This window comes from Bos mutus, chromosome 3, assembly GCF_027580195.1.
Source record: "Bos mutus isolate GX-2022 chromosome 3, NWIPB_WYAK_1.1, whole genome shotgun sequence".
Lineage (NCBI taxonomy): Eukaryota > Metazoa > Chordata > Mammalia > Artiodactyla > Bovidae > Bos > Bos mutus.
The window spans coordinates 79152839-79164203 of NC_091619.1; positions in this window are offsets into that span (position 1 = coordinate 79152839).

The following is an 11365-nucleotide window of genomic DNA, read 5'->3' on the forward strand; positions in this document are numbered from 1 at the left end:
ACTCTCACATCCATCAGCTCAGTTCAGTTCAGTCGCTCAGTTGTGTCCGACTGTTGCGAGCCCATGAATCGCAGCACGCCAGGCCTCCCTGTCCATCACCAACTCCCAGAGTTCACCCAAACTCATGTGCGTCGAGTTGGATCACATCCATACATGACTACTAAAAACCATAGCTTTGACTAGATGAACCTTTGTTGGCAAAGTAACGTCTCTGCTTTTTAATATGCTGTCTAGGTTGGCCATACTTTTCTTCCAAAGAGCAAACGTCCTTTAATTTCATGGGTGCAGTCACCATCTGCAGTGATTTTGGAGCCCAAAAAAATAAACTCTGTCACTGTTTCCCCATCTATTTGCCATGAAGTGATGGGACCAGATGCCACGATCTTAGTTTTCTGAATGTTGAGTTTTAAGCCAACTTTTTCACTCTTCTCTTTCACTTTCATCAAGAGGCTCTTTAGTTCTTCACTTTCTGCCATAAGGGTGGTGTCATCTGCACATCTGAGGTTATTGATATTTCTCCCTGCAATCTTGATTCCAGCTTGTGTTTCATCCAGTCCAGCATTTCTCATGATGTACTCTGCATATAAGTTAAATAACCATGGTGGCAATACACAACCTTGTGGTACTCCTTTCCCTATTTGGAACCAGACTGTTGTTCTGTGTCCAATTCTAACTGCTGCTTCTTGATCTGCATACAGATTTCTCAGGAGGCAAGTTAGGTAGGTGGTCTGGTATTCTCATCTCTTGAAGAATTTTTCAGTTTGTTGTAATCCACACAGTCAAAGGCTTTGGTGTAGTCAACAAAGCAGAAAGAGATGTTTTTCTGGAACTCTCTTGCTTTTTCAATGATCAGTGATTGAACATCTGGGTTGAATATCCAGATTCAATATTCAACATCCAGCTTGAACATCTGGAAGTTCATGGTTCACGAACTGTTGAAGCCTGGCTTGGAGAATTTTGAGAATTACTTTGCTAGCGTGTGAGATGGGTGCAATTGTGCAGTAGCTTCAGCATTCTTTGGCATTGCTTTTCTTTGGGATTGGAATGAAAACTGACGTTTTCCAGTCCTGTGGCCGCTAGTGAGTTTTCCAAATTAGCTGGCATACTCAGTGCAGCACTTTCACAGCATCATCTTTCAAGATTTGAAATAGCTCAACTGGAATTCCATCACCTCCACTAGTTTTGTTCAAAGTGATGCTTCATAAGACCCACTTGACTTCTCATTCCAAGATGTCTGGCTCTAGGTGAGTGATCACACCATCATGATTATTTGGTTCATGAAGATACTTTTTGTATAGTTCTTCTGTGTATTCTTGCTACCTCTTCTTAATATCTTCTGCTTCTGTTAGGTCCATACCATTTCTGTCCTTTATTGTGCCCATCTTTGCATGAAATGTTCCCTTGGTATCTCTAATTTTCTTGAAGTGATCTCTAGTCTTTCCCATTCTATTGTTTTCCTCTGTTTCTTTGCACTGATCACTGAGGAAGGCTTTCTTATCTCTCCTTGCTATTTTTTGGAACTCTGCACTCAAATGGATATATCTTTCCTTTTCTCCTTTGCCTTTCACTTCTCGTCTTTTCATAGCTATTTATAAGGCATCCTCAGACAACCATTTTTCCTTTTTGCATTTCTTTTTCTTGGGGATGGTCTTGATCACTGCCTCCTGTACAATGTCATGAAACTCTGCCGATAGTTCTTCAGGCACTCTGTCTATCAGATCTAATCCCTTGAATCTATTTCTCACTTCCACTGTAGAATCATAAGGGATTTGATTTAGGTCATACATGAATGGTATAATGGTTTTCCCTACTTTATTCGATTTAAGTCTGAATTTGGCAATAAGGAGTTCATGATCTGAACCCTGTCACCTCCTGGTCTTATTTTTGCTGACTGTATAGAGCTTATCCATCTTTGGCTGCAAAGAATGTAGTCAATCTGATTTCAGTATTGACCATCTGGTGATGTCCATGTGTAGAGTCTTCTCTGGTGTTGTTGAAAGAGGGTAATTGCTATGACCAGTGCATTCTCTTAGCAAAACTCTATTAGCTTTTGCCCTGCTTCATTCTGTACCCCAAGGCTAAATTTGCCTGTTACTCCAGGTATTTCTTGACTTTCTACTTTGCATTCCTGTCCCCTGTCGTGAAAAGGACAACTATTTTGGGTGTTATTTCTAGAATGTAGGTCTTCATAGCACTGTTCAATTTAAGCTTCTTCAGGGTTACTGGTCGGGGCATAGACTTGGATTACTGCGATATTGAATGGTTTGCCTTGGAAACCAACAGAGATCATTGTCGTTTTTGAGATTGCATCCAAGTACTGCATTTCAGACTCTTTTGCTGACTATGATGGCTACTCCATTTCTTCTAAGGGATTCTTGCTCACAGTAGTAGATATAATGATCCTCTGAGTTAAATTCACCCATTCCAGTCTATTTTAGTTCGCTGATTCCTAAAATGTTGATGTTCACTCTTACCATCTCCTGTTTGACCACTTCCAATCTGCCTTGATTCATGGACCTAACATTCTAGGTTCCTATGCAGTATTGCTCTTTACAACATTGGACTTTACTTCTGTCACCAGTCACATCCACAACTGGGTGTTGTTTTTGTTTTGGCTGTGTCTCTTCATTCTTTCTGGAGTGATTTCTCCACTGATATTCAGTAGCATATTAGGCACCTACTGACCTGGGGAGTTCATCTTTCAGTGTCCTATCTTTTCACCTTTTCATACTGTTCATGAAAGTTCTCAAGGCAAGAATACTGAAGTGGTTTGCCATTCCCTTCTCCAGTGGACAATATTTTGCCCACTAGGAGAAATTATGATAAAGTAGAAGATAAAATTAAAGCATTCTCTGTTTTGAATTTTTAGAAGTTGAAATTTATATGGTACTTTAGTCTTGTGAGAATCAAATTTAGTGTATTCTCATGTGCTAAGTTGCTTCAGTTGTGTCACTCTTTGAGACCCTATGGACTGAAGCCTTCCAGACTCCTCTGTCCATGGGGATTCTCCAGGCAAGAATACTGGAGTGAGTTGCATGCCTTCCTCCATGGGATCTTACGAACCAGTGATCAAACCCAAGTCTCCTGCATTGCAGAATGACTCTTTACCATTGAACCTCCAGGAAGCCCCCATATATTCTCACACCTCAAATCTATTGCTAACCCTACCCTCTCCTTGGGACATGAGACTAGTGTCCCCAGCTGCCTAGTTCTCACCAAGCTGTCCCAAAGACATTTCAAACTCAAAATGTCCAAAAATAAATTTGTTACCTTCCATTCTCTCAACCAGCCTTCTGTTCCATTTGTTTTACCCAGTTTCCCTAGCTGGAAACTTGAAGTTTGCTCTGACCCCACTTCCTCTTCATGACTCTAATTCAATCACATACTAAAACCAGCTGCTTTTCTAGCTTCTCAGACATATCACCAGTTCCTGAGTTCACAGCCTTGCCATCAGTTGCCAAAGCACAGAACGTCTTTATACTGCGTTCTTTGTCTCCAGACCTGCCTTTTATAAAACTTAACAGTAATTTAAGCTAACATGTCATTATGTAATTCTTTGCTTAAAATACTTCAAGGACTCCCCTTCATCACTCTAGCTTATTCTGCCTCCATCTACAGAGTTTTTATGTAGATCAACTTCTTGGGGTGTGGGTAGGGTGGCTGAAATTGTGGACAATGTGTCTGTGTATCTATGTGTATAAATCTGTGCATATAGACTTTTGTTAGAACAGGGACAATGAATTCATTAATTTAATAATAGCCTCCTGTGATGTAAAAAGCATAAGAAACCATACACTATAGTACAAAGAATTGAAAAGAGAAATGTTGCACTGCATTTCTTATGGTAGGCAGAATTGTAAGATAACCACCATATCTCCACCCCCTGCATAATCCTCAGGACTGTGAATATGATGCGTTTTTCTTCTGCGATTAAGTCGACTTTTGAGGCATAGTTGACTTTAAGAAAGGCAGATTATCCTCGGAGAGCCTGACCTAATTTGGTGAACCCTCAAATGGGACTGGGCTCTTCCCAAAGTCATCGAAAGCCTGAGAGGGACTCCATATGAGAGAGATCCTCAGCTGATTCTTTTGAAAATGGAAGGTGCCATATGGCCAGAAATGTGGGCAGCTTCTAGGACCTGAGAGTGGCTGCTGCCTGACAGCTAGTAAGAGAATCAGGGCCTCAGTCCTACAACCATAAGCAACTCAATTGTGGGAAAAACACACAAGCTTGGAAGAGGACCTGAACTTCAAATCAGAACACAATCAATACTCATTAGACCCTGAGCAGACAATTTAGTCATGCTGTACCCAGATTTGACCAAAAGGGCTATGGGCTAATAAATGAGGATTGTTTTAAGATATTGAGTCTGTGGGCTTCCCAAGAGGCACTAGTGGTAAAGAACTCGCCTGCCAGTGCATGAGATGCATAAGACATGGATTTAATCGCTGGGTCAAGAAGATCCTCTGGAATTGGAAAAGGCAATCCACTCAAGTATTCTTGCCTGGAAAATTCCATGGACAGAAGAGCCTGGCAGGCTACAGTCCATGGGGCTGCAAAGAGTTGGACACGACTGAGCAACTGAACATACATTAAGTCTGTAGTCTTTGTTTTGGAGCAACAGCTAACTTATACAGCTTATTACCCAACATGCATCGCTATTGACCAAAATGAGTTATATGGCAAAAGATCAGTCACTTATTGAACTAAGTTGATCTGATTTAGTGGAAAAAAACCAACTGATAGACATTAACATATGGCTTTAGACAATGTTAGGGGATAACATGGGTATGGCACCCTGAAAAATGAAGTGAACCATGCCTCATGCACAAGTTTTCATAATCCTAGGTGAGCAAGGCAACTGAGAGTCTATTTTATTAAACATTTGCAGAGTTAGAGGCCATCTCCAGCTTTAACAACAAAGAATTCCCTCCCTCCCTTTTAAAAAACAATTCTTTCCCTAAGGAGTGGAACAGATGTTTTCATTTTACTTAAACTAAAAGACTGTTTTCCTCATCCACCAGGAATATGTACCAGTACAAAGTGTTAACCTCATTTGGATTTGAACCCCCATCCTCAAGAGCAAAAGAAGGCTGAGGATCGCCAAATGTCAGCTCAGCTGTGAGAAGTGTTTTAAATCATATTTTGACGTACGTTACGCTGTTAACTAGAAAATGAAGTGCAGCACACATGCTTCTAGTAACTCTGGTTTCAAATCATATGATCCCTTCTTTGTCTTGAAGACCTTTTGATGTGCGTTCCCAATATTGAGTTTCTCTGCTTTTAATAATCTTATATTCCTTCCTCAATATAAATGTCATGAAAAATACTGAATGCTAATCTTCAAAGATCAAACAGGAAGAAAGAGGTAGGCAGCATAGCTCAGTGACTTGAATTCCTGAAATTTCTCATTTAAACATTTTTATTTTAGCTTATAAAAGCCTAGGCTCAAAGAAATGCTTGGTTTTCCTTTGTAAAGTTGAAGTTGCAGGCACTCCCAAATTTCAGAATTCTGTTAACTGTAAAATAATTAGGTCTCTCCTTGTCAAGGACCTGAGATGCAGGGATCTATTGGATCCCCTAACCGAAGGGGACTCAGAATCAATATATGCTGACCCTTATGTCGTCTTCTTTGCTTTGGCCTGGGTGACTGAAAGTCCAGCTTTGCCTGGGTCTGGGGGAATTCCTGGGGAAAAGGACTTTCAAAGAGCTAAAACTGTCGTAATCACTGGTAAGCTGGCACCATTGGTCATCCTAGCTTGGGCATCAAGAACTTTTGCAGGGTGGGAGTTGTATGGAAAGAAAGTGAAGTCACTGAGTCGTGTCTGACTGTTTGCAACCCCATGGGCTGGGGCCTATCAGGCTCCTCCATCCATGGGATTTTCCAGGCAAGAATACTGGAATGCATTGCCATTTCTTTCTCCAGGGGATCTTCCCGACCCAGGAATTGAACCTGGGTCTCCCGCATTGCAGGCAGACGCTTTACCGTCTGAGCCACCAGGGGAGTTGTATACACTGCTCTTTTTTGGAGGTTGGTGTTTAAAGGTTGGTGTCAGTTTGTTTTTCATGCAGGCTGGTGCCCAAACCTTGTAATCAAAGTTCTGAAACATTTTAACCGACCACGACCTTAAAGAGCCTTTCCTGGACAGGCCTCCCTCCATATCCTCTGTTTTGGTGGTAGTTTAGTCACTAAGTCGTGTTTGACTCTTTGTGAACCCATGGACTGTAGCCTGCCAACCTCCTCTGTCCATGGGATTCTCCAGGCAAGAATACTGGAGTAGGTTGCCATTTCCTTCTCCAATATCCTCTGTTTTAGCTCCTCTCAGAAGTACCTAGATGATAGTATTTGATGCAAATTTCCTGAGTTGTTTTGCAGATGTGAACACCCCACCCCCACCCCAAAGGAGAAACTACTTGATGCCTATAAGCTCATAGCCCCAGGCCTCCTGGAGCCTAAAGACTGATAAAGTTAACCCCCATGACCCCACCCTGTTGCCTCACCATCAGCCAATCAGAGAACTGTGCACACACTGATCACTATCCTGCGACCCCCCACCCCCAACCTGCCCTTTAAAAATGCTTTGCTGAAACCCTTTGGGGAGCTTGAGGCTTCTCAGGGCATGAGCCGGTTCGTCTCTTTTCATGACCTTACAGTAAACCTTTCTCTGCTCCAAACACCGATGTTCCAGTTTGTTTGGTCTCTTTGTGTGTAGTCGGATGCAGGAACTTGCATTAACAGCATAATCCCCAGAATCACATCAGGAGAGGATTTTAGGGTTGCCTATGATGGGGCATCCCTGGGGTTTACCAGTGAAGAATCTGCCTGCCAGTGCAGGAGACACAGGAGATGCCGGTTTGATCCCTGGGTTTGGAAGATCCTCTGGGGAAGGAAATGGCAACCCATTCCAGTCTTCTTGCCTGGGAAATCCCATGGACAGAGGAGCCTGGTGTGTACAATCCATGGGGTTGCAAAAAGCCAGACACAACTTAGCGACTAAACAACAACGATAATGATGAAGGAATGCAGTGTCTGCCTGGGTTCTTTACTTGCACTGAAGTGTTTTAAGAAAATTATGTCTCCTTTGTTCCCAACATGGGAACACCAATCACTGAGAGATAATGCAGTTTATAATATCTAAGTATGACTATGACTATTATGTGTGAGTGTGTGTGTGTGTGTGTGTGTGTGTAAGGGGAGGGTACTGGTTAAAGGATATAATTATTCTAGGTTTCTGTCACATATATATCTACAAAGAGGGATGAAGCATTTCATATACCTTCCCATAGTCTCTCAGTTGCCCCCAGGGGAGTTCCAGAATTTCAACATGGAAGGACCTTTGAGGTGGCAGTCGGCTTGGAGGGGGTGTAAGGGGTGACATATGGTTTAGGGATGGCTTAGGGATGTGTCCTGAAGCTGTTTTTACTTAGTGTGTGTTTATTAGGGGTGGTTTGAAGGGAGATGATGAAACTTATTGACAGGTTAAACCTACCCCCACTTCATTGGCACAGAACAGAGTGTTCTACATTATGGCATATGCATGAATAATTAAGTAGGATATTTGTGCTCTAAATATTTTGCCACATTAGAAAATAATGTATTCCTTAATGAAAATTGTTTAACACACATTGAATAGTGACAGCAACGTTGTCACTTTCTGAGCACCTCCTATGTGCCAGATACTTCTCATGTATGTGTATATGTTCTCATTAAATGCTTATATCAACTCAAAGACAGATATTAGAGAAAAAATATAAAATCGTATGCTGTGTGTGCTTAGCCGCTCAGTTGTGTCCGACCCCTTGTGACCCTGTGGACTATAGCCTGCCAGGTTCCTCTGTCCATGGGGATTCTCCAGGCAAAAATACTGGATTGGGTTGCCATGCCCATCTCCAGCGGATTTTTCCAAACCAGGGATCAAACCCAGGTCTCCCACAGCTGATTCTTTACCCTCAGAGCCACCAGGGAAGCCCAAGAATACTGGAGTGCGTAGCCTATCCCTTCTCCAGAGGATCTTCCCGACCCAGGAATCAAACGAGGGTCTGCTGCATTGCAGATGGATTCTTTACCATCTGAGACACCAGGGAAGCCATAGACTATGTTTTTGAGAACTCTTGTGTCAGGCGCTCTTCTCTGCAACTCATGTTCCTCACCTTCAATTCTGTGAAGTGGATACTTTCTCGGGTGAAGAAACGGCAGTTCAGTAACTTGTGTAAAGTCATATGATTACCAAAGAGTGAAGGGGAGGTTTAAGCCCAGGCAGTCTGACATCAGAACCTTTAATCTTAACCTCTATGCTACAGTTACACCATTTTGTGGATAAGGAAGTAGAGAGTGCCTTACTTATTCAAGGTCTTTCGGCTCATACGTGGGAGAAGTTGAGATGTACATGTGCCTGTTCTCTTCTCTTCATCCAGGGTCCATGAAGCGGGGGTGGGTGGACATACAGGGTTGGATTCTATGTCTGAGGAATGAATTTATAGATTGTAAGGTCACTTTTATGGCACATTCAGGGGTGGTCTTGAGAATTTAGGATTTTTAGAATCTCCCCAGACAATTGTCATAATGACAGGGTTTGGCAGCTATTACTCTATTGTGCAGCTGGCTAATGTTTCATTCCTGGTGCTATCTTTGGCTGATGAGTAGGTTATTTAGGGCAGAATGTCAAACCTAAGGCTAACTCTGAGCTCAGCTGGGAAGAGCACCAATTAGTGATTAGCTGCAAACACAGGAGACTAGTGCCCTGGGTTTGCTATACGGACTGTGTGCCCTCAGGGCTTCCACGAGCTGGGCTGGTACTGGTGTTCCTAACTAGGATTTGCCCCCTTCCCTGGAAGAAGATCCTCCATCCCTGCCGCTGACTGTGATGCTGTGGCTAGTTATGACTCTCAGTAGGTCAGGATTCATCATCCATGTCCTCTGATCAGGTTTGGGCTCAGAGTTGGTGTTGACCAAGAGGATGTGAGATGGGCACATAATATACAGCATGTCTGAGCACAAGTTTTCTGAATGTGTTTCAGTTCTGCCCCTTGCTCTTTTCCCTGTGCCATGACCACAGCACACGGTACACTGTTCTAATCCTACATCACAGGACACAGCCTAAATCTACATCATACACCACAGGACACAACCTTTACAGTACACTGTTCTAAATCTACATCACAGGACACAGACTCAATCTTAACCATTTGGCTGCCACAGCCAACAACGTGTGCCCTAGGACTGGGAAACTGCTCCGCTTTTCCATAAACAAGGCTGCATTCGACACTGGTGTCAACCAGGGCCATTACTCTGTACATTAGCCAGTGATCAGTGAACTGCTTCCCAGTTCTACATGGGACCTCCAGTCTCTGCTTGGGCTCTTTGGGCAGGCACCTTGGCCTGAGCTCTATTCAAAGCTGGAAAAGGGCATCTGAAGGAACATCTTTGGGTGCCATAAAATAGAACTGAACTGCCCGTATCTCTTGCTGTGGACACTTCTCACACTTGACTAACCGCTGCTCCGGTCTCAATTGCCTCCATAGCTCTAGGAGCAGAGCATTGGGCTATTTATCAATTTTATTTCTGGCAATTCCTGCTGCCAGAAAATTGGGCCACATTTGCATTCATGCCATCCGGACAGGGTCTTTCCCAGCTTGGCCTCCCTTCAGGGTCTTCATGCTCCTAACACCTTTGGCCTGCCACTGCCCCTCTATTTCTCCCAAGCTAGCCACCATTGAGGTTATAGACGGGGTGCCCCAATCGGGTGCAAGAGTAGCAGTCAAGGATCCAGAAGTGGTGGATGAGGCATTGTTCAAAATGGCGTCTTTCATGCCACCAGTAAAATGCTTGTCATCTGGGTCTCGGATATTTGGGTTAAACATTGATTGTTTCACACCCAGTTCTCTCACAACTTGGGTCAACTCGGCATAGGTATACCATTTACTCACAGCATCTGGGAGCTCTCCCACGTTCACCCAAAGGGTGCGGATGGCAGCATTAATCCATTCCATCCAGGTGTGTGTTTGGTTAAGGACCCCCTGAATGAGTTGCCTAGTGTTCTGCAACCTTTGTCTTAATGAGGGGTGAGGGGTTAAAGATGCCAACCATGCTATGTTGTCCCTGAACAAATGATACCCTCCACCCCTGTGTCCCAGAGTCTCAAAAGCCATGCTGCCAAGGGTTCCCCTTGCTTTTGCTAAAATTGCTTACCCAACTCGACCAACTCCGCCTGAGTATACAGTCGATATGTCATGAACTTAGTCACTTTGGGGGCCCCTTGAGGATGTCCCCCAGGGCCATGGACTGCTCATGTTCCACTTTCTGCTCTATAGTGGGCCTGCTAACAAGCGAGGACCCATGGTCTCATGATGTTCATTGTCACTGACCCTCATTACCTCATAGTTCCAGGCGCTGGGTTCCTCAAGGCCAGGCATCTCTTGCTTCAGCATGTGCAGACGCTGCTCTAGCTCTTCCTTTGTCTCTGAAACTCGTGCACTTGTGCAGCATGATGGAGAGCACGATCCATATTGGCCTTCAAGGTAATCAAAGAAACCCACCCCACAGTGCCGGCAGCAGTACACGCCGCTTTGTTTGGCAAACGGGAACTCAGCCCCTGGAATGCCTCTTTAATCCTATCCGGTGACCCATCCACCACCTCCCAGTCTTCCACTGGCACCCATGCCTGGACGACAGTGGCCACCAGCTAACACGTGCTGTGTGGTGGCCCACTGGCCTCCTTCTTCCATTGAAGCCTCAGGCTCCTCTACCTGCTGGGTATCCTGCCGACGACACCAATTGTCTTGCTTCTCACACTGGCTTGCTGAACCCAGGGTGGGCAAGGCGTGAATGGGGAAGCTGGGAGAAAACTCCAGGAGCCCTCAGAACGCCAGATATATTTATTGTCTAATGGCGGTGGAGCAGCAAAAGGGGTTTCTCAGGTGGGGCTTATGTTCAGTTTACAGAACAAAAGAGGCTCATGGCCAAGCGGGTACATCACGACACGCATGCACAGTGCTGTGTCATCTCAGCTGTTACATAAGGATATATTTGCAAAACGTGGGGTGAGAGAGCCTGCCCAGCGCCACCCTGGCTAATTTGCTCTTTCCCTACAGGGAGTTTCAGTTTCAGCTCCTTTCAAGTGATTTTAAGGGACAGTGATCCAAAAGAAACCTTTCAGGTAATTGTATTAGAATGGACCCCAGTGATAACTGGAGTTATCATCCTAATACCCAAGGACTACAGTGGCTTAGGAGGACTTGTCACCGAATGGAGCCTGATCTCCACTTATTTCTGATACAAGGGTCTCTAGGGCCAGGAAGAGCTTGAGCACTAATCTATGGCTTTGTGCTGTCAGTTCTGGTGTTTCACGTGTGTATTTGAATTTA